General features: G+C 35.7%; 1 protein-coding gene across 3 annotated transcripts in view; it reads left to right on the forward strand.

Moving 5' to 3' along the window:
* Positions 1-3,165: 3,165 nt before the first annotated feature.
* Positions 3,166-25,436, forward strand: part of Tfpi (tissue factor pathway inhibitor) — a 58,559-nt gene continuing 36,288 nt past the window's right edge. For 2 of the 3 annotated variants that reach the window (XM_045147164.1, XM_012949161.2), the window contains exon 1: positions 3,166-3,382. The gene's annotated coding sequence lies outside the window, so the exon portion shown is untranslated. Of the gene's footprint in view, positions 3,383-8,723; positions 8,869-25,436 lie in introns of those variants that run through there. The other variant, XM_045147165.1, reaches the window with a different exon arrangement.

The raw sequence follows: 25,436 nt of genomic DNA on the forward strand, positions 1-25,436 counted from the left end.
ATAGGGTGGGGAGAGACTGGGCAGAAGTGTATAACCCAGTGAAAATATGACCAATTTGCAATATGTTCACATAGTAAAGTTCTTAATAATAAAAAGTTTTCACTGATGTGAACAAGAAAAAACTGAACTTTGGGGAAATAATCTCAGATCATCTGTTCCTACTGAAAATAGGTGTTGATATAATATGTAAAAGAGATGTTTTTTGTAGACATAAAATCTCCCTAGGTTTCCTACCCTGGCCTCAAAACCCCAATCCTCATTACTCAGCCTCCAAAGGCTAGAATTATATAAGCGTGTGTCATGACACTCATGATACTTCTTAAATAGCTTTAGGTCAAAAAGGGGAGTTAATGCAAGGGTTCTTGTTTTTGAGTACTCAGGATAATAGGAGCCAGGCCTGGGAAATGACACTCACTCCATCTTCCTTTTCATCAGCTACTTCTCTCTCCCATTCTTGCTTTCATTCTAAGATTAGGCCTATTTATTTCTCAAGGGTTGCAAGTCTTCCATCCATCATTACCATTCAACTATCTTTCTCCACACAACTCTATTCAATAGTACCATTATAACTACCAGGTTATACAGTACAGACTTGTACCTAACAGTGTGGCATGCACAATTTTTTTTCTTCCTTATCAAAGTTCATAAATTCAAGAAAGAAAATATTGTGGGGTGAGTTTATTGCTACCTGTTTATTGTGTCCTCAAAGAAAAGCCACTTCCTTCAAAAATCTGAATGAGAAAGGAGTATTGTTAGTGGCTGAGCAGGGGCAGTGCATTCTTAACATTGATGATCTTAACATGATGTCCTGAGCATTGACCAGCAACCAGTGCAGAAGACTGGAACACTGTACTCAGAAGTCACCAAGTGACATGCATCATAGCTCCTCACTATACTTAACTTGCACACACACTAGGGAGGAAGCTGGAAAGTTTTGTTTATTTTATTTTATTTTATTTTTGTTTTGAGAAAGGGTTTTGTTACATATCCCATCATGGCTTCATATTTTCAATCTTGTTTTCTCAGCCATCAGAGTGATAGAATTAAAGATATATGTCACTACACTCAGCCTGGTGGACATTATTAATTACCAATTTATAAGAACTGAAGTAGAGAAATTTAAATAACTCAGCCAACATTGAGAAGTTAGCCAGTAGACTGACATTAAGCATTAAGTAAAATATTAGACAATAAACAGGTGGGACCATCAGGTTTTAAGAATTAAAAAGGACCATTAAATATTTAAAAACACACAAAAGGAAAGGTTACCTTTTTTATAGTTTAGGTGAAAGAAAAAAAAACAAGTAAACTGAAAACAGAGTGACTATGACATAGAAAACAAAGAAAGCTGTAGGTTTTCTTGTTTTTAATATATTTTTTATTAACAATTTTCATAATTGTAAACAATATCACATGGTAATTCCCTCCCTTCCTCAACTTTCCCCTTTGAAACTCCATTCTCCATCATACTCCCTCGCCCTCTCAATCAGTCTCTCTTTTATTTTGATGTCATGATCTTTTCTTCCTATTGTGATGGTCATGTGCAGGCACTGTGAGGTCACAGATATCCAGACCATTTTGTGTCTGTAGGAGCATGTTGTAAGGAATCCTATCCTTCCTTTGGCTCTTACATTCTTTCCACCGCCTCTTCCACAATGGACCCTGAACCATGGAAAGTATGATTGAGATATTTCAGTGCTGAGCACTCTGGTCACTGCCATCTGGAAAGAGAAGGCTCTTTAACCCAAAGTGAGAGTAGCATTCATATATGGGTATGAACATTAAGAAAAGTGCTTACTAGGCAGTTTGGTGAGCATAATACATACATTTAGCCAGACAGCAGCAGACATTACACCCCTAGGGTTCATGACTACCCCTGTCATAGGTTTTCATTATCAGGGATATATTTTTTCCCATGGAGCAGGCCTCCAGTCCAATTAGAAAGCAGTTGGTTTCCCCCATAACAGACGTGCCAATATTGCACCCATTGGTTCATTTGGCCTGATTGGCCAAATATAAGGCTTGCAGTCCAATGTTGAGTATCTTCATTGGTGATTTCTTTCTCTCCCGTTGAATTGCATGCAGTGTGGTTTTCCCAGCTTTCTTTCAGCTGGTCTACATGGAGGAGGTTTTCAGCTCAGTTCCAGCAGGATTTCTCAGTGACTTTGCAGCCCAAGTATGTGGAGTCTTCAGCAATAGGGTCTTTTTCCTACTAATGACTAGCCTTTAAGATACAAATTTCACCATCTTGTCAAATCTACAGTGATCTTAGATTATTTGATAATAATTCTATTTTATCAATTCCAAGTATCAACATAACTGACAGGGATGTATGGCAAACAGAGGTGGGGAAAATGGCACTTTCATATACTATAGGATAATGGTAACAGTAACATGTCCAACATGAGTGGTAATGAGGTGTTTACTAGAGATTTGCTACAAGCTGTCAGTGTCCCTGGAGTCCTCTATATATTAATCCATTTAGTGTTTATATTAAGTCAAGGAATGTTTCTTGTTTGTTTATCACATTGTATTCTATATTGACATCCAACTTGCAACTATCTTTCCTCAGCCTCCAGGATGCTTGATTACAGATGTGAGCCACCACCCTGCCAACACAAAAAGCATTATTAATCACCATGTTATGAGAAAAGAGAACAAGACAGAGAGAATTTGAAGAGCTTACCCATATATCCTAGAGAGGGTTTACCACTTGGCATTTTTATTAGACAGTGAATTATTATATTATTTCTGTAACAAAAGAGACCAACAGTAACTCTCAGACTTTTTCATAAATATTGAAAAATACAGATGAAATAATTTGAAGAAGATAAGGAATTTCATAGGAAGAGCTCATTTCTTATTAGTGTAATGAGAAATGTAAGATGCATATAATTTAAGGGGAAGTATATTGTAAACTCATTATAAGACGAATTCTAAACACTACAATAAACATATTTTAAAGTCATAATGTCTGAAATCTTACTGAAAACTCTTTCATTCATTTATTTATCCCACTGGAAAAAAAAAATCTTTTGAAGAGTTTGACAAAAGGAGGCTGAATAGAGTAAGGGTTGGCATGACCTAACAGGAAGCCAGGCTGTTCCCAGCTGCCTCTGATCTCTGAGACATACTGGAACTCCCTCTTTACTCAGAAACGCAGCGACTTTGGGCTGGCTATTCTGTAAATATTTCCCTCATTATCCCTGCTACCAATATCGGATTACATTTCATTTAGACAGCTCCATTCCTTGCCTTTCTGATCTGTTTTAAAAAAGTGGGGAAGAATAATCCAGTTTCAAGTAACTGGGAGACAAAATAACCTCAAGTATATATATATATATAAAAATCTTTCCAAGAACTTTCTTCAGAGATTTCACTGGTGAGTACTTGGGATTACACTGTTTAGTGAATAACGGTTTTTCTTTTCCTCAGGAAAAAAAAGCAGGTTCAGAGATTCAGAGGGATATGCCATCTCATTCTCCAAAAGGAGTCTCAGCTCTTTAAGACAAAGTAGATTGAAATTTAAGTTCTCAGTATTTAGACTTAGTTATTCAGAAAATGTATGGGTAATCTTTCTGTGTTTAAGGCCAGAAGCATTGCTGGGGAGTTGGTGAGATGGAATTTGTTTATTTTAATACTAGTGGAATTTGTTATTAACTATGTTTGGACAATAGAAATAATTTGAAACTTTCATTTAGGTTTATATTAATTTAATAACTTGTGAAGAGCTACAATAAGGATAGTTTATCAGCCTGAGTGAAGAAATTTATTACAGTTTTCTTAACGGCAATAAATAAATTTAAATATAAACATTAAAATACTTGTAACCTAACTTAAACCTTTTATGCCAGTATTAGCTAATCTCTGTAAAGGAAATATTTTGCTAGTCTCTTAGGACTAAAGATTATAAGATACTTAAGAATGTTTAAAATCAAGTCTATATCTTGTGAAGTTTTTTATACTAAGGCATATTTATGTGTATGTATGTGTTCTTGATTACAGAATTATAGTGAAATTTGGTTCTTGTTATATAGAAGAGCAAATAATTTTCACACTTACAAAAATATAACAATTAGTTGTGGGTAATGACTTTCTCTTATTTTAAAAAATTACCAAGAAATATGATTCAAAAACTGCCATGTGAGAAAAAAGAATATAAGGCACAGGCACACAGTGACTCAGATTTTGAGAAATTAGTCACAAGATGACCTAATGTACCACAAGATAACATAAAAACAAAGGCCAGAACCAAGCAGGAAATATACAGGCCTGGGAGTTATTTTTTATGAGTAAACACCTAGTATTTATGTCAGAGGGTAAAGTTATGACAAAGTAGGATATTAAACAGAATAAAACATTTTAAGGCTTCTTTAAATGTTTCTTTTTAGTAAATGCTTATCTTAAAACACATTTTTTTATATCTCATAAAACCCTTGATGCTAAAGAAGAAAGAAATTTTTAAGAAATGAGTATGATATACTACTTTGGGCCACTGGGATAATAAAATGATCTAAAATATGAGTGAGATAAATAGAGATTTACTAATACTAATCTAAGTACAGATAACATAGCTCAAGAATCAAATTTAAAATATTTACCTTTGCTAATTTGAATATTTATGTTGGAAAATTAAGTTTGCCTTCTTCAACAACCACAGAATCTCAGAAAAAATTAATAATATTCATACTATGGTTTGGTTCTGGCCTTTATTAGATACAATGATTAGGACATTCAGTTTTTCTTTAAAAGAATACTCAATACTTCTTAACATATGTATATGTCTAATACTTATAGGAGGCCCTTTCCTTTTAAAGTGACCTCTTGTTTAAACCATCTGGTATTCCATGCTGAGATTATACCTCTGTACATTGCTCAGTGGTGATGAGTGTATAGTACATAGCATTAAGTTTAAAATAGCAGTATAGTCAATAGAAAGCAAGAGTTTTCACAAAGCTAATGGAATCCTTAAGAACTTATTTGCTGATTTTAGTTATCAGCATTCCCATTCATAAGTTAAGTGGTCAGAATCACACTACCACATGAAGATCAAGCTCAAATGACTGAATCGAATCTCAGGATGTTTAGGCATCAATCCAAGTAGGAAATGACCTGTAGATTTTTTGAGGATGATTGGTTGATTAAATTCAATGTCACGAATTTGAAGATAGAGTCCAAATTATATCATGAAGGCAAGAGAGAAATATTTGGTAAGGCAGAGTAGCAGCAGAAAGGAGAACCAATATGACAAGATAGGGGAATATGTAGTAATTTTAAAAATGTTAGTATAAATTAAATAAATTGATGACATAGGATGAGTTGAATTAGTTATATTACAATGTGTGTTTGTTATGTGCACGTGATCTAAGAGTTGCATGGCAACCTAGCTCTTCGGGCCTCAGTAAGCACTTCCAACTTGCCACCATTCTATTGTCTGTCATATGTAAGATCTAACCCTTTAGGGAAATTTAACTTGATGCTCTATTGGTTTAAGTCACAGAGCTATTGTTAAATGCATTAAATGCAATTCTTTTGCATTTTATAATATAAATAGGTTATTTTCTTCCCATGTGTTACTGCTTGCATTAGGAGAAATCAGTAGACATGGAATGCATATTCATGTTCTTTTTCTGGATACTCAATCTCACACAATTACAGAAAGGATGATCATTTTCTCAGCAAATTTGTTTTATTTATGACCATCATTTTGGATTTCTGATATACTCCATGCTTTCTGAAGATTACATATCAACTACAAAGACCCATTTCCCTTTTTTTCTTATATTCATTCACCAAGTGAAGTATGCCAGATAGTATCAGAGCCAACTGGTCCATTACTACAAAGCTGAAGTCTACCTACTCCACTACAATATTCTTCTTCCTCCAGACAAAAATTCAAATTTAGTTCCCAGCTCTATAAATTCTCATATATTCACATCATTGGAATGACCATTTGCTAAAATTATTTTGAAAGCAAAAGAATATGAGAACACCATGACCCACAGAAGAAGTCCAAGTGGTGCAATCACTTGGTTCAGTTGTTTCATCCAGTGACCACAGGTCTCTGGAGAGGCTTGGAATTGTTGCAATAAAAAAGGGCAATCAAAATGTGATATAGCAAATGTTGCTCATCTTGCTTACAACATAATAAGGTTACTTCAACATCAGTAAAATGAGCAGACCCATCATAAGCATATGGATAAAATGTAAATAATGTTTTATCAACATTTGTATTATCACCTTGGCACCTTGGAACTATGCTACAACCTCAGAGCCACCACTGCTTTCATGCTATATTCCTATCCTTGACCTAGATCTGTTTTCACTAAATTCGTGAATTCCATAGTAATCCACCCAAAATGGCCCTTCATTCTTCATTTCTCAGTGCTTATGGAAATGGAAATCTCAGGCTGGAGAGATGCTTTAGCAGTTAAGGTGATAGCCTGCAAAGCCTAAGGACCCAAGGTTTAATTCCTCATTACACACATAAGCCAGATGCAAAAGGTAGTGCATGTGTCTGGAGTACGTATGCAGTGGCTACAGGTCCTGGCATGCCCATTCTCTCTTTCTCATTCTCTCTCTCTCTCTCTGTCAGTTAAATAAATAATTACTTTTAAAACTGGAAACCTCACAGGCTGGAAAGACGATCCATCAGTTAAGGCACTTGCCTGCAAAGCCTAGCCAACCATGTTCAATTTCCCAGTATCCTCAAAGCTGGATATACATACAGAGCAATGCATACTTCTGGAGTTCATTTGCAGTTACTAGAGACCCTGGCACACTCATATTCTCTGTCTGTCCTTGCAAATAAATAAATAAAAATATTTTTACAGGATGGAAAGCTCAGAAATGACCTGATTCTCTACAATAATGGCATTTGTTGTTGATGTTTTATCAGATTTTACATGTCTACTTTGAATCCTTTAAAGCCCAAAGTTATTTTCATTCCAGGAAACAAATCAAATTATCTATCTTTAAATATCACATATGTGTCCTCCTGTATGTTTTAATGACTTCATATATAACTAAAAGCAAAACCAATGAGATTGTGATCCATGATGCACCACTGAATCCTGAAAATGATAGGCTAACTCAAGCTAACTGTAGTAATCAAGCAGCATTAAATTACACTCCCAAAATTTTAAGCTAAGAAAAACTATTGATATGGAAAGTAGACTAGAGATTCCCATTGGCTCTAATTGTGGTAAGATTTTGCTTAGTTGCTGTAGTTTATTTTTGGCATGGTGAAAAATGATGGATATTGGTAATGGCTGTATAATATTAAGAATGGAAAATACCACTGACTTAAGTTATGGTAAATCTATTATATCACAATAAAATATTACAATTATGTTAATAAGAATTCAACTTAAATAATTCAACATTCATTGTTACATTTTATTTTTATTAATAAATTAAAAGTATAAATATATGTTGGTTGCCTGAATTAAAAAATACAGGATTATTGAAGCATTTTTATTAAGAACTATTATATGAGTATATTCCATATTGATAATATTCTTATCAAGTTATAGACTTATGTTCTTTCTCCCCGGATACCATTCCACAGAAGGCCTTCCTCATTGGGGTTATCAGAATACACTGTGGAGTCATGAATGCACCAGTCTCTTTAGTGTGTGTGTGGGGTGTTCAATTCCTCAAAGTATACCTTCTCACCCTGTGGCTCAGGCTCAGATATTCTTGGTGTCCCCTGTTGTTCAATGTTCTCTGAGCCTTGCAGGGCATGTTATAAGCCTCATTTAGTGTTGAGCTCTCAGCAGACTCTGATTTTATGCTCTGATGAGCTTTGAGTCTTCTCAGTGTTTCAAGCAATCTCCTTGGAGAAGGTTCTCAGATAGCAGTAAAAGTAACATTGATATTTTATCTGTCTTTTCCTCTGTAATGTTTCCTGGGCTCTGGAAGGTATTATAAAGATCATTTGTCTTTTGCTAGGCACTAGACTTTCCTTTGGTTTTCCTGATGGGTTTTGGTTTTTCCTGATATTCCCTGCCACCTGTAAAAAACAGATTCTCTAGCAAAGAGGGAGTATAACATGAGTAAAAGTGAATAAACTTAGTCATTTAGAAGACTTTCAGATAGGCATAGCCTCTCCTTTCAAAGAACAGCAAAAGCTTCCATTTACAGTCAATGACCTTTCAATCCATAGGCGTCTGATTTGGTTGTCAGGTATGAATTTCATCTTACTGAATGGGCCTCATTTCTAATCAGAGGATAGTTGATTACACCCATAGCCCGTGTGGCATTATAGCACCACTGTATACATCTTTCCAGGATGGTTGATTTTTGTACTTGTCAGGATCTACTGCTTGCTCATGCTGTTGGATGTCCTTTATCATAGTACTTTCCAAAACTATGAGAGGTAGTCAGCTTGGTTTCCATCTCAGTTCCAGATTATTGTATAACAAATTCCCCCCAAAAGAAATAGTCTTTCCTGAAGAGAGGAGAGAGGTTATGGATATTTTGGGAGTCAAGTCTGGGAAAACTGGAACTGAAAATGTCAAAGGACCACTCCCTGATGCTATAGGAGTGACAAACAACTGTGGAGGGATGGACTTTGACCAATATTATGTAGCCATGGAAGCACTCACTCCTGGGGGTAGGAAGGAAGGTCAAGAGACTCAGGAAGTCAACAAGTCTGGGGAAAAGGTTGCAAGATTCCACTTTAAAGATATATAAAGGAAAATCAACTGCATAGAAGGAGACTCCAGCTGAACTGCCTACAGATTGTGCAGCTCTCCAGAGAGACAACTTCTATTGAATCCTCACCTATGCTGTGGTCAGCTTTTCTGTAATACAGCTGCCTGTGTGTCATCAATTGTTCCTGTAAGCAATCCCTCATCCTACTCTGTAAGTACCCCAATAAACTCATTTTTTTAACCAAAAAGGTTTTGTTGAAATTGTACTGTGATCTGTCTTTGGAGCCCTAGCTGGCATGAATAAAAGTATGCTCATGTCTTCCCCAGGGAAAATGTTTCCTACAACACAGCAAGAGCTCCTGATGTCCTGAGATTTTAGTCTGTGTTATCTTCAGCAATAGGATCTTCCACTTAGATCTGGTGGATAACCAGGTGCTTTGGCAATGCCTTCATTGTTATAGGGGCCTCATGGGCCTCCCTGATCAGTAGCTCACTGAGGAGGGTAACCCTCATTGGAACATTTTCACATTGCACTGGAAGAGGGGGAAACAATTTTTACTCAAAACACATTTTTTATGGTGAGAGAGTAACTCATACCCCAATAAAATATACTCTCAAGAATGTCTTTTATTGTCTTAAGTTTTTTTGAGAAAGTTAATATAAAGTTGGTATCATTTCCTTTCTAAATTCTTGGTAGGTTTCCAATGAAACTGTCTCATGCTAGATTGTTCTTTAGATGAAAATTTCAAATTGAATAGAACTATCCAGAACATTGATTTAACTTAGAGTAAGATTTTTAAGAGTACTTTGTATTTTTCAAGGAATTGGTTCTTTTCACTCAAGTTTACATATTTTATTGGCATCTATTTAATAATATTTCTTCATAATATAATCAGTAATGATATAAAACCTCCACCTCCTCACACTGATACTGCAGCTTTTTACCCTGCTTTTTAAAATTTCTTCCTAATCTTAGAGTTTTATCTAATTTACATGTTTTAGAAAACAAATGAAACTGGTTTTACTAGCTATACTTTTCTTATATTTATTTTATGGTTTCCATTGTGATTTTTTAAATTTTCCTTACCGTACGTTTTCCTACATATTGCTTTCACAATGTTTTTCAGGTTCTATTTTGCTATGATATGCTTTAATACACTTTAAAATATTCTCCAAATCTCATGTGATTTCAGCAACAACCCATAGGCTATGTAAAACAATTTTATTTCTTTCTAGATATTAGAATATTTTGTATGTTATTAAATTTAAATTCTCATTTAAATTGCTCTGTCAATTAGTTACCTGCCTTAATTTATCTCTCTCTATTCATAGGACAGGTATATTATAGGGGCCACCTACCCTTCCTAACAGGTGCTAGAAGCCTCACTTATAAAACACATGGATGTGTGGTCACCCATGAGTGTCCTTTATGAATGTGTTAAAAAATACTGAGCTTACGTTTATTTAGATATTAGAAGTGATTGCATAGGTTTATTCACAACTCCTACAAGCTTTCACACTGTCATAAGAGATGTACCTGAAATGTGCTTAAGTAGCTAAGGAATACAGCAGATATAGTTAGAATGAAAAATAATATCAAACTGATATGTGACCCAATAAAAGCAAGTAAAGTTTTCAAGTTTAGATACATTTGACATGGATGGCATAGGAATGGAGTAAAGTAGTTTGTAGATAAGAAATTTTCAAAAGAAGAGATGTAATCTTTTTTGAATGAAGAAATTAAGTTTTGAGATCTTTTTCACTTCTGTAATTATATTTCAATAAACAGACTCCATTTTTGTTATCTTCAATGTAAATGACTATCTGTATTTGTTTTATTCGTTGCAGGTTATAAAAAAGATGATATATTTTTTTTCCTTTGTAAATGAGCCTAAATAGCTTCCAGGGATGCGGCTCAGTTGATTTGTGCTTTCCTGGTATGCACAAAGTCCTGGGTGTGATCCTAAGCATTACATAAACTCTGTGTGCTGATGTACCCCTGTAATCACAGCTTTGGGGAGGTAAAAGCAGAATCACCAGAAGTCAGAAGTTATTCTTGATTACATAGCCAATCTGAGGCCAATCTGGGATACATGAGGACCTGTCTCAAAGAATAATAGCCCAACTATTAGAATTTGTAGTAACTTATAGGACAAATTTCAGTTGTACATTTCTACAGCATTCCAACCAAAGGGGATAAGTAATAAATTCATAAAGAAAACATCTGATTAATTATTCCTGTTTTGCTTATGTGTTATATGGGACTTAAAGAGGAAAAAAAGGGATATGAAGTTCCAAGTATTTATTCTTTATAAAAATGTAAAATAAAAAGTATTAAGAATCATGAAGAAGAAAAACAACATTTATTAAATTCTGAAAAGTAAAAAGTGGCACCAATCACACATTGTTCTCTGTGACATGAGTGACGCTGGGCTCTATTTTTCTCTTAAAGTTCTGGCCTGTTAGTAGATGCATGAAGGGGGCTGAGAATCACCCTCACAGCAGTGTGTGGAGAGCCATGACTCAGCTGTGTGGGGTTCCCCTGTTCTTTTAGAGAGGTGACTCAGAAAACTTAAATCAGGGTACCATTGGGACAGATTGGTGTACTCAACCATAGCTGCAATTCCAATTTCTAACCCATTAAAGACCCTTGAAAATGCTTTCAATTAGGGCACATAAGAATTCTAGGGGTTTTCCACACTAACTTTGATTTTTATTGTAAGAAATACTCTCATAGATAGGATTTTAAAAGTGTATTTTTGTTGGCCCTGTGTTTACTATACTTAAGGATAATTTTAGTTAATAATTTGAAAACATAGCAACTTTCTAGTGAGAAGTTAACCTGGTTTATTTTATATCTGAAACCAATAAGACCTCTCTTTTTGTGTCTATGTGTGTGCACGTGTGTTCACATGTGTGTGAGTGAGGATGATCATATAATAGCATGTGTGGGAGTCAGAGGATAACTTCTGGGTAAGTCCTCACTTTCCCACCTCATTTGAGGAAAAAATTATGTCTCTTGATCTCACTCTGCCATTTTTTTTTCATATACTTTCCCCAAGCTTCCAGAAAATGTTCCTGTGTTTGCCTCCCATCTAGTAGTCAGTATGCTGATATTAAAGAAGTACACAGAAGCTTCAGACTTTTTGTGTGGGGTTTGGGGATTGAGCTCAGGTACTCACATTTGAGCAGCAGCAAGTGCATTATTCACTGAGCCACTCTGCTGACCCCAAACATTTTATAAAAATAGCCCCAGATAAACTGGACATAATTTTTCTCATATTTCATAAATGATATAGTAATATTTGTTGAAAATGTTCACACATATGCTAACATTTTGCTCTCTTTTACAAATGCCACAAACTTGAACTCAATTAGAAGGATCTCACTTATGTTTTCATGCCATTGCAAACACATGCACTTCTTGTACATAGATGCCACACTCAATAAGAATTGCCACATTAATTTTAATTCACATCTCAGTTAATTAAACAGGAGTAATATGTAGGTAGATAGACAGACAGACAGATATGTAGACAACCTGGTGTTTAACATCATTTGTCCTCATGGTGAATAAGAACTTGAATAGCAAGTATGAGGAAAAAGTGCAAGTAAAACAGACTCACATACACTCCATACTTCTAACTCCCAAACCAAACCAAATTGGTTCACACATTTATTTCTTATAAATTTACCTATATACAATTCAGGTTCATCATTTTTCAATTATTACTTTACCCAAAGCACTCCCTTTGGATCTGTTTTCCTTATCTGCATTCAAATCTCTCACTCATCTCTCTTCATGGGTGATAAATGATAGTCCTTGTGTTGTAGCAAACATTGTTATTTCTTATTTGAAAGTATAGGCATGATAAAGGGGGGGAAAAGAAGATAACATAATGATATTATGACCAATATACAATATATTCATCTACAGAAGTTAACAATAAAATTACATTTAAAACATATAGATACCAAAAATAGAAAAATAAATTTTTGGAGGTGGGTGTGATGTGGAAGTATATTTCCATGTTCTCTTGTATATATGCACATATGTGTTGATTCCAGAGACTGACATCAAGTGTTTGCTTCCATCTCACTGCAACTTACAGCAGCAAGGTCTGCCACTGAACCTAGAGCAACCTGATTTCCTAGTCTAGCCAGCTTTCCCTAGGGAACTCTTGCCTTTGTCTCCCAAGTGCAGTAATTACAGGAAGGCCAGCTCTACAGTCTGGCATATGTGTAGGCCCTGGGGGCGTTGGAACTCAGGTCCTTAGGTTTGCCGCAAGCGCTTTATAGACCAACACCCCCTCCAGTCTGAAAAAGTATTGCGTTAACTCATTTTTTCAGTTTATAGTTACTTTACGTAACTTTGGTGAAAACAGTGCCGTACTTATGATTTGATTAAAAGATAATATCTAGATATTATAATTAAACTGAACTACACTGTAAGGTGACAAACCACTTCCTCTCTGTGGGAAGAGAAGAGCAGTTCTTTCTGAAGTGAGAAGTTGTCCTTCTCTTGAAGGATCATAATCTCTGAATTTGGGTTGAAGCTAACTTAGGACTCCAATATGACAATGAAGACAGGCCTGGCATAGTGATAAGCACCAAATATGCTGGTAGTGGGGACACAGATTCAGGAAGATCACTTCAAATTAGGAGTTCCATCATAGCCAGGACTATCTCTCAGAACCCCCAAACTCCTCCCTACAAAATACAAATAATTTTATGAACCTCAGTTTACTCAGTAAAAGACCCAGATGCTTCAAAGAACTTTATGGGTTCTTTCATCTCTAGGTTTATAGTTACATGACCTTGCTTCCCTGGTTTTTTTTTTTTTTTTTTTTCAGTTTAAACCATCTGAGTAGGCCCATGTTGTTTTATGGGAACATCAAAATACTATTACTGCCTAATGTTGGTATTTCCTCCCTATGAGATTACTTTCATTTTCATTCTTATACTGTGAATAATAAGAAGTTAGGTTCACCTAGTCTAAAGCCTTTAACATCTTTATACATGGAAAATACATTTGTATTTTACAAAACTCTATGTTCCATTGACTTAAATGCTTAAAAGAAAAATAACAAACATGTTAGTTAGTGAAATAGTCACAACTTGAGCTAGAAAAAAACACCATATTTTTATGGAATTTCATATTAAGCAATTCTCAAAAAAAAATGACTTCCAGAAGTACAGTGAGATCAGAAAGATATTTTCCTACTGGATTAGTCAGCTTCTTTTAACAGTCTAATACTCAATAGGGCCTGCATCTACTTTGGGAGTTTACTGTTTTTATTTCTGTCTTACATTTGAAAAATTTCCTGTTGTAATATGTATCTAATAGGGTCAAAATGATTTGCCTTACACCCTCCCCCCATTTCATCTTTGGTGTCAGTAATTTTTTTAAATGTAAACTGAAAATTCCAGTTCTCTATATAAAGAAAAAAAAGAAAACAGAAGTTTAAAGATAGGAAAGGAAATCCTACCCAGGCTTTATAGTATGTCCTTTACTACATTCTCTTTATAAAAACAGTTCTTAAAATGGGCTAATTGTTAACAAAAGTAATGATAGTAAGCTATTCATCAGGTTACTTTATGCTGCTGGGAAGAGAACAAGTCCATAGGACATATAGTTTAAATTCATAAGGCCAGTTATCTGACTTTACACAAAGTAAGAGGCAGGATAGTTTAAGACTCACTAACTCATTGTGGTTTCAGATTCTTTCCATTTTATTTCCAGCAAATCAATCTTACTATAGAGCTAACCTCCTCACTGTCACAAGAGGTTTAGTGACAAGCATGGTATCTACACTACAAGTTAAAGGAAATGCCATGGCTTTTTCCCATGTAGCTGTGCTGATATCAAGAGTCATTATCAAAAGCATCACATTGTCAATTATGGGAGACCAGATAGTCACCTCATAGCCCCTTAAATGGAGATTTATGGTGCAGAAACATCTGAACCAATGACTATATGAAATTGAAATCACCAGGATGAATGTAGATTAATGATCCATGACCTAGCTGGGCGTAGGCCAGTCTTTGGATTTATGAACATGTTGATGGCTAAGTAAACCAAGTGGTAGATAAGAATTTCTTCATAAACCAGCAAGCAAGAAGACCAAAATAATATCTAAAAACATAAAGAAAAATGACAAGTCTCCCATATCTAAGAAAACATATATGTCTTATATTAGCACCCCATCTTTTTTGTGAAAACATTTTATGTGACATTTAAATGCATAATTCTTATTGCTGTGATTATTTTCCGTGTCATCATTATAGTTGGTTTGTAGGAAACTGTACCTGGGAGATAAATGTACCACTGTATTGAATAATTGTAATTTGTTATAAATCTATAGTGCTTAAAATGTGGTATTAGGCTCAGTAGTTAAGTATACTTTCTGACAAAGCCTGATTATGTGGGTTCAGTTCTTCAGTACTCATGTAAAGCCAGATGCACAAAGGGGCACAAGCATCTGGAAGTTGTTGCAAAGGCAAGAGGTCCAGGCATGCCCATATTATTTTTCACTCTCTCTGCCCTATCATAACTCCCTCTTTCTCCCCCTCTCTCAAATAAATTAATACAATCTAAAAATCTTATAAATGTAGTATTATTTTCTGATAAAATTAAATATGAATGCATATTTAGCTATCTTTATATTTTCCAGTTTTCAAATATGCTTTTGCTAGTTTCAAGAATCTCAGGCATAGTCTAAACAATGAACATACACATGTAGGCAATTTTATTATTTAGTGGTTAGGTTTGGGTCAAATGTCTTTTCTCTTACACAAAATTATTCAGAGTCCTTCTCATTTTGTTCTGAATCTCTAATCAGTTGATAAAATCTAGCTGTAAATCATTCAAACGTTTAATTCCTGTGTCTGAAGGGATTGCTGAAATTTAAAGACAGAAATCACTATAGTTTCAATTTCCAACAGCCTAGAAGTAATGAGAAGTTGTTAATGCTTTGTTTCATTTCTTCTGCAGAGAACATCAAACCTTCACATTTTCAAAAGCCCACTACTTTTTCTCATTATGAAAAGACAATTTTGATCTCTGTTTTTCCACATAGGTAATTGAATCAAACCAAGAAAAACTTCAACTTCCCCATTCTCTTTCTATCTGAAACACACACACACAAAAAAAAAAAACCCAATAATTTTAAAAATGTTCAACGTCTAAGCCAATAGGAGAATGCATAGTAAAACAGCATTGATATTCCATCTCACCCCAGTCTATCAACAAGAAAAAATATTATAGCAAATACTGGCAAAGGTGTGGGAAAGAGAAGCCTTAACTTACCTTTATTTACTGCTGATGAAAATGTAAACTGTTACAGTCATGATAGAATTCAGTGAAACAGGTTCCTCAAAAAGTTAAATTAGCACTACATTATGACCCAGCTACATGACTCCTTAAGACTGAAGTCCTACCACAGATATGTTACACAACTATAGTTTTTGCTGCACTGGTTTTTTTTTTAGGTGCCAGAGAGAACAGACATAATTCTGCCATAAAAAATTACATTTGAGAGAGAATAAAGCGAGTATACAAGTCAATATACCATGTAGATAACATGGACATGTGAAGTGCTTGAAGAATAATAATATGGAATATGAATTTAAAAGTATAAGAAGGGACAGAATATAACTAACTGTAGAGCTATTTAGTCTATGGTGTTCAAGGTCTTCTCAGAAGTCATCATTTGAACAGATGTTTGACAGAGCTTTTAGGAAATGGTTCCATTGTGTTCATGAGTTTGTCATAATAGGATTCCAGGATCACTTGGGTAAAGAGACCTGGGCACAGGTAATTTATTAAAAAGTAGTGTGCTACTAGTGCAATAAGATGAAGGCTGTCTGTCGGCCCAGAGAAATACATAATTTATATAAGAAAATAAATTTCAGTAATAAAAAAAGAAGTGTTCTCTGACTTGAGTCAGTTACAGGTGAGAGTGAGGGTAGAGGACGGCTTAGGAAGTGAGTTTACTGTCCCTACTGAGTATTTCCTTTCTTATTATAAGCTAAAAAGAATTTTGTATTAGAAGAGATCAAAAACAGTATTTTCCAAAGAAAGTTGTATAACCAAAATGGAAACTAGATGTCCTATGATCTAAAGTCCAGGTCCTTTGTGCCTCAGACAATTGGACAAGACATGGATAAGTAGTGAAAGTGGATTTATCAAAAATGAGAGTGAAAGCATAGAATATACCTCACAGGGCAAGTGTGGACTTGAGCAAACACATGACTCAGTTATTTTCTGACATTCTTTCTGAGTTTAGGGGAGAGTGAAACAGACTTACCCTGATTGACAGATGAACTGGTAAGCTGGTATACAACACTGGACAATGATTGTATGCATGGATCATACACCCCATCATGTTAAGTATATGTCCTTGCCGCCATGCATACTCAGGAGTTTTTTTTGTTTATTTGTTTTGTTTTTTCTGCCCAGTCACTGCAAAGACAGATTGGCTTTCACTGAGCTTGCAGTCACTACTACTGATCTATGCTAGCCTTTCTTGTCTCTCCTTCCAAGATATAGCTGAACATAAAATATACACAGGAATGGAGGTGCTGGGTGTTGCCATGCAGGGAACAGGTCAGCCAAGGAGAGCTGCCCCTGTTTTCAGGTTGTCCCTATGTTTGTCTGCCAGAGTTGGTCCATGTAAACAATAACACAGAAAGATGATGAAGGGCAAGAGTAAAAGGTACTACCATTTGGGAAAACTGGTAGGAAATTATACTTCTTATACCTGTGATATTTAGGTTTCCTATGGGAATGTAACAACAGGTCATCAGCTGTGTATCAAGTTTCATAGTGCAAGAATAAATGGAGCATAGAAGCATGTTGTTGTGAAAAGATGGGAAAATTTGTTTCAGAAACAAAATTTTAAGGATTATGTATCTCTTGCTCCAGGAAAGGTAACTGATAGTTCAGTTACCTTCACGTCTGACATTTTTGCCACCTGAATTTTCAATGTAAATGACTGAGAAGATTCCTGCTGTGGACTGAACTGTGTTCCTCTGAATTCACATGATGGAGCCCTACCGTAAATGTGGCTGTTTTTAGAGATAAGTCTCCTAGGAAGAAATTAAGCTAAAATGAGATTTCATGTTGCAGATTTTATCCAGTGGGATTGGTGGCCTTGTAATATGATGAGGATTGAGGGGTATATTTCTCTCTGTGTTTCTCCATGTGCACAAAGGGGTAGGACCTCCCAAGTGAGTGCCATTTGCATGTCAGAGAGCGCCCTCTCTGGCAACCACAATGACCAGCACAGACCATGAAAGAACACTGAGGAAAATATGATCCTAATAAGCAACCTACTCTCAGGTATTCTGTTATAGCAGGGCTAGAAGACCAAGACAGCTTCTGTGATCTTTGACCAGAGAATCCCTTTGTCCTTACCTGTGAAACTCCATTTCAGACTGTGTTGGCTTGTTGAGAGTTCAATGTTCAAATGAGAAAATAAATAGAATAAAGGTCCAAAAATGGAAATTGAAATCTGTGTCATCATTGCTATGACACTGACAAGCTGTAATTTCAGTGCCCCATGGTAAAGAAATGCATGTAGGGAGAACATCCGAACAAAGTCTTAGTACACAATGTTTAGATCAATCCTAGATCATTGAAATGTTGACTATAATTACAAGGCTTAAAGGGTGCTCAGAAGAAATTGGATTTATTCTTTCCAACTTCTGTTTTAAACCAAATTTTTTTTTGTTTGTTTGTTTTTGGAGCTCACTCTAGCCCAGGCTGACCTGGAATTCACTATGTAATCTCAGGGTGGCCTCAAACTCATGGTGATCCCCCAACCTCTGCTTCCCAAGTGCTGGATTAAAGCCATTCACCACCATACTCGGCCTTTTAAAGAAGATTCTTTAAAGAACATATTTATAGGTTTTTATTTCCTCTAAATATTAGAGCAAAAGAAAACAGAATTCTTGACAGATTTTCAAGTCTCTGGTGCAGACATTTCTTCGTTACAGCTTGTTCTAGTTGTTCATTCTGGTTTAACTGTTGGGTGAACTTCTCTGCCCTGTGTCTAGGTACAAGAGGCAAAACCAAAGTATTTTTGTACACCTTTGCCAATAGTGCTGGTTAAAACTGGGGCTGAAACCCTCTCTTATGCATGTCTACATGGTAAAATGGAAATATATTTATAGTAATAAATATAAGATCTAATGAAGCACAGAACTTACAGTAGGAAAAAAAAACATTTGAATAACTTTCTGAATTAAAATTATGCCTATAACAACAGTAAATCTATGTTACTTGACAGATTTTCCTTGTTCGATTAGAAAAACAGACAAATTATATTTTTAATTTATTTTTAATTACATATAGACATACTTAGTAAAAAAAAAAAAAAAAAAAAAAAAACACATGTTGGAACCATAGTTTCCCTCATCCCTTCCCCCTTTCAGAAGAGGCCCTCCTCATTGAGGATGCAGGTCGACCCCATGGGGATTGTGAGCCGTGCATTGTGGGGGCAGCACTCAGTTATGGGGGAGAGGTAATATCTCTGTGCATATTGTCCCAACTTGTGGTTCTAACAATCTTTCCGCCCTCATGTCCCCAAAGTTCCCTAAGCTATGTTGGGTGCATTTTAAATCTTCTTCAGTGATGGGCTCTTAGAAGCCTCTGAATCTCTGCTTTGGTAGGTGTTGAATGTCCGCAGTGTCTATCCCCTTCACCCTTGTGCTGATATCAGGTTCATCTAGAAAGCAGCACTCTTGTTCATTTCCCCAATTCCTTTATGGTTTCAGCTGGGGCCAGGGTGAAGCGTGCTGGTTCATTTATCTCCTCAGGTCCCATTCCCATCTGAAAAAGAGCAGTAGAATCTCCAGTGAAGAGTGAAATCAGCACCTGTTAAATGGGATAGCCATTATTAATTTAGAGAGAATTTAGAGACCCTCTTATAGCCCAAGATTAGTGGGAATTTGACACTGATAAGCAAAATAATTATCTGGATATGATTCTGACTTGTTTCTCAGGTCCATATATGGTTTCCTTTCCACTGAGTGGATCTGTTAGCCAATCCAAGAGCAGTTGTTTATCTTCTTTGTGCCACTTTTGCACCTGTGTCAGTATCACATCAGGTTGTTTGCTTCTGAATAGCTTAGGCTTTGTGTGTCTTGGACAGATGTTGGCCACTTTCCCCCAGTAGCACATGTACCAACTTCTAGCACTAGATGGAATAACTTTCTGGGGACTGGCTCTCGTGGATTCCAACCTGGTCTCTCCATGGTCTGTGCTGATAGCATATGGTGTCTTCAGCAGTATGGTCTTACCATTAATTTCTGGTAGCTAATCAAGTGCTCTGACAGAAGTCTGTCTTACTTGTTTTGGGAGGCCTTATAGGTCTCCAGCTTGTAGTGGATATTAACTGCATTCTGGTACAGGGTACTACAGGCTAGTGCCAAGGGAAAATAAAAAAACAAAAAGGCAGAAAAAACAGAGAAGCAGGAAAAATGTAAAGTTAGGATTCATCTCACCCTCTCCAGGGCCTTCAATTCAGGTGTTCCCCCTAAGGTCTGTTGAGGGTGAAACCTTTTAGTCTAACTTGCAGGACTTAGGATTCTATGGTACCAGATCAATTTTGATTCAGTTTTGTGTCACTTACCACCCTTCCCTTTTCCTCCCTATTGTCCAAGCCTCAAGATGCCATTCAGATATGTCAGCAACTCAGGCTGATCCTGGTTGGAAACTGCATATGAGTGAGACAATTGTCTTTTGTAATTGTGTGAGTTCACTTAGTCTGATCTGTTCCATGTTTGACCACTTTTCTACAAATTTCATTGTGGCCTTTTTTTTTTTTTCTTACTGCTGTGTAGAATTCAATCTGTGTAGATATACCACACATTGGTTATCCATTCCTCCAGTGTTAGCTACCTGGGTTGATTCTAGTTCTTAGCTATTATGAATTGAGCAGTTATAAACATGTTTGAACAAATATCTATGAACTGAGATTTGGAGCTTTTAGGGTAAATTCCCAGTAAGAGAATAATAGGATCCGTTGGTAATTCTATATTCATTCTTTTCAGGACTCTTTCTCTTTCTTTCCTCCTTCCTTCCTTCCTTCCTTCCTTCCTTCCTTCCTTCCTTCCTTCCTTCCTTCCGTCCGTTCTTTCTTTCTTTCTTTCTTTCTTTCATTTCTGAATTTTTATTAACATTTTCCATGATTATAAAAGATATCCCATGGAAATACCCTCCCCCTCCACTTTCCCCTTTGAAATTCCATTCTCCATCATATTGATTTCCATAGTGGTTGCACAAGCTTACATTTCCAACAGTTAATGAGTATTTCTATTTCTTCACATCCTCACCAATAATTGTTTTCATTTGATTATTTTAATGTTTTCTGTCCTTACTATGGTAAGGTGGAGTCTCATGGTTATTTTAACTTACATTCTCCTAATAGTTAGGGATGTTGAACATTAAGTGTGTGTTACCCATTTGTAATTCTTCCTCTGAGAACTCTCTATTCAGTTCTCTGCCCCACTTTTGGAGTGGGTTGTTTGATATTTTATTATTTACTTTTTGAGTTCTTTGTAGATTCTACATATTAGACTTCTATTAGTGGTATAGGTGGCAAACATTTTCTCCCATTAAGTAGGTAATCCATTGTTTCTGCTTATGGTATATTTGTCTGTGCAAAAGATTTTTTAGCTTCATGAAATCATATCATGTTTAATTTCCTGGGATACTGAGGTTGTGTTCTGGAAGTCTTTCTCAGTCCTATATTGAGAATGACTCCTGTTTTTATTTCCAGTAGGTGAAGAGTTTCAGGTCTTATATTGAAGTCTTTAATCCATTTGGACTTGATTTTTGTGTATAGAGAAATGAGTCAGTCTAATTTCATTTTTTCACATATGGTCATCCATTTGTCCAATACAATTTGTTGAAGATGCTGTCTTTTCTCCAGTCTACATTATTTACATTATTGACACCTTTGTTAAATATCAAGTAGCTGTAGTTACTTTCCCTAAGGTCTGGGTCTTTAATTCTGTTTCATTGGTCTATGTTTCTGTTTTTATCCCAGTACCATGCTGGTTTTGTTACTGTAGCTTTATCATATAGCTTTAGTTCAGGTAAAACACCTACAGAGGTGTTTTATTTGCTGAGGATATGTTTGGATATCCAAGGCCTGATGCCTTTCCATATGAATTTTGAGATCAATTTTTCAGTCTCAGTGAAGAATGATGCTGGTATTTTTATTGGTATTGGGTTAAATCTGTATATTGCTTTTGGTAGAATTTCCATTTTCACAATATTAATTCTACCTATCCAGGAGCATGGGAAGTCCATCTTCTCAAGTCCTCCTCAATTTCTTTCTTGATTTTTAAAATTTATGTAATTTATAGGTCTTTTACATCCTTGGTTGGTGTTATTCCAAGGTATTTATTTATTTATTTTGTTTCTATTGAAAATGGGACCTCTCACTGATTTATTTCTCTATATATTTTTCCCTTGCAAATAGAAAAGTTACTGATATTTGTGCATTGATTTTGTATCCTGCCATTAAAGGTATTTATCACCTTTAGAAGTTTTAAGATGGAAAATTTCAGGTCATTTATGTACAGGATCATGTCAGCTGTAAATAGGGCTAACTAGACTTCCTACTTTCCAATTTAAATCCCTTTTGTTTCTTTCTCCTATCTTATTGCTTGGGCTAGTACTTCTAGTACTATGTTAAAGAGCAGTGGTGAGAGTGGGTCCCCCTGTCTTGTTCACAATCTCAGTGAGAACTTCTTGAGTCTTTCCATTTAAGTATTATTTGGGCTTTAGATACTTTTTTATAGCCTTCATTGTGTTGAGATGTAAACCCTCCATGCCTATTCTTTCCAGTTCTTTGATCATGAAGTGGTGGTTTATTTTGTCAAAGGCCTTCTCTGCATCAATGTAATGGATCATGTGGTTCTTATACTTAACTTTATTTATGTTGTATGTTACATTGACCCATTTCCATATGTAAAAACATCCCTGCATCTGTGTGATGAAGCCTCCTTGGTTAAATTGTTTAATGCTTTTGATATGTTGTTGAATTTAGTGTGCAAGGATTTTGTTTAGGATCTTTGCATCTAAGTTCATTGAGTATTTAGGCCTATAGTTTTATTTTCTTGTGGCATCTTTGGTTTTGGTATTAGGGTGATGCTTGTAAGGATAGTGTAAGAGAAAAGCAAAAGAGAATACCAGACTTGATCTCGACAAACAGACTATTTATTGAAAGGAACAGCAAGAGGCAGCAACCTGCCTGCATAATGAAGGCTGAAGCACTAAGCCTGGCTGGGGTGCAAGCTTATAAGGAGATCCTAGGAAAAACAGAGTCGACCAGCTGTAGGTCCAAGGAAGTAGATAAGTACTATAGTTATTTGTGTCTTTACTCAGAATAAGCAATTTTAGGGAAAATTGTCTAGGGAGGATAACCTACCAGATAGTTTCTGTTCCCATAAGGTTTCCTGAGATAAGGGAAGTTTAGTTTATTATTCAGGAGTAGACTGGCCTGTCAAGGCCATGCTTCTGAAGATTCTTTACTGCATGCTTGTCTTTAACATAGTTATTAACTCTTTAGTTCCTTCTAGTTTTCATGGAAGATTGTTAACCCTTCAATGCTTGCTTCATAAATGGAGTTGCAGAAGATTCCTTAGTCTCTGATTATGCAGAACAGTTTGAGAAAAATTGCTTTTATTTCTTTAATGAAGGTTTCACAGAATTTGGCTGAGAAGCCATCCAGTCCTGGACTTTTCTTTGTGGGGAGGTTTTGATTACCTTTTCAATCTCCATGGATGTGACATGTTTGTTTAGGAAATTAATTTGTTCTGGGTTTAGTTTTGGTAGATTGTATGTGTATAGGAATTCATCCGTTTCTTCTAGATTCTTCAATTTTGTGGAATAGAGGTTTTGGAAGTTTGCCCTGATGATTTTTCCAACTTCATTGATGTCTGTTGTGATCTCTCCTATTTCATTTATTTTGTTAACTTCAGACTTCTCTTTGCTTGATCAAATTGGCCAGGGGTTTGTCAATCTTGTTTCTTTTTTTCAAAGAACCAGCTCTTCATTTCATTGATTTTTTTAAAGTGTTTTCTTAGTTTCCAATTTAATTTCTGCTTAATCATGATTATTTATTTTTACCTGGAGGTCTTTGGGTTGGATTCTCATTGTTTTACCAGTGCCTTTAGGTGAGTTAGGTTACTAATTTGGGATTTCTCTATCTTTTTAATGAAGGCATTTAGCCCCATGACTTTTCCCCTTTGGACTGCTTTCATTGTGACCCATAAATTTTGGTTGGTTGTGTTTTCATTATCATTCAATTCTAAGAATTTTACAATTTCTTTTGTTTTAATTGTTTCCATGACTCAATCATTGTTTAAAAGTGTGTAATTTTGTCTCCAGTAGTTGGTGGAGTCCTTGATGTCTCTATTGTTGATAATTTCCAGCTTTGAAGCATTGTGATCTGACATGATGCAGGAAGTTACTTCACTTTTCCTGACTTTATGGGGGCATGCTGTATGACCTAATATATGGTCAATCTTAGTGAATGTTCCCCAGGCTGCTGAGAAGAAAGTGTATTCTGTATAGTTGGGGTGCAAAGTTCTGTAGATGTTGGTTAGGTCTAGTTGATCTAGGATATTGTTGATTTCTATTATTTCCCTGTTGATTTGCTGCTTGGATGATCTTTATATTGGTGGAGTATTTAGTCTCTGATTATGATGGTGTTGGTGTTTACTTCTCTTCTATGGTCAAGTAGATTTTGTTTTATAAACTGTGGTGCACTTGTGTTTGGCATATATATATATATATATATATATATATATATATATATATATATATATATATATGGATTTCCTGTACTTCTGGTATACCCATGATCTAGATATTTGATTATTTTAGCATATCCCACAGTTCCCTTGTATTCTGATCACTTGTTGTTTTGAACAAAGCAAAGGATTTGGACTTACAATCAAATTCTTCTGTCTTGTCTTCCAGATCGGAAGTTTTGTTGTCCACATGAGTGATTTTGTTGGTGAGGTTTTCTAGAGAAGTTTTATGATTTCTATTTGATTTTTTTTTCTGTTATTTTGCATCATATCCATCTCTGTTTTGAGGTACAATTTCAGTTCATGTTCTGATTTACTTGATGCTTCCTGGATTTCATTCTTGCATCTTCATTAAGGTTAATCAACTGGTTGTTGAGATCTTCTGTTCTTGACTCATATTCAATTCATTCATATCTCATTTTAAGGTTCTGATATTTTCTTCAATCAATTTAAGCATACTGCCAAAAGCTGAACACTCTAAGAAATGATTCTGTTCAATTTCATTGATATGATTGCTGGTTTTTGATGGTTTGCTTCCAATTCAGTACTTCTTTTTGATCAGTGTCTCATTAGTTGCTCTGTTTTCATTTTGGGAATGATTTTTTTTATGATTTCATTGGAGGCTTCCATTGTATTACTAGGCATCCTTGGTATAGATCTCTCAGTTTTCTGACTTTTGTTGGCTTTTTTGAGGTGTTATCTACCAATTTTAGGGAGATTCTTTATTTTATTGAGGAGGAAGCAAGTTTTTGTCCTTTGGCCCATGCACCCTCTTACTCAGGTGAACAGGGATGTTGGTACCCAGTGGCCAGTCAGGATACCAGAGCAAAAGGCCTGAGTCCACAGCCCACACTGGGAACAGGCCTCTCAAAGCAAGGCACGATGGGACCTACTAGGAATAGGGAAGTGGGTGGAACTAAGGAACAAGGATCTTTTCTAGTCACTCCT

This window comes from Jaculus jaculus, chromosome 4 (genome assembly GCF_020740685.1).
Source record: "Jaculus jaculus isolate mJacJac1 chromosome 4, mJacJac1.mat.Y.cur, whole genome shotgun sequence".
NCBI classification, from domain to species: domain Eukaryota; kingdom Metazoa; phylum Chordata; class Mammalia; order Rodentia; family Dipodidae; genus Jaculus; species Jaculus jaculus.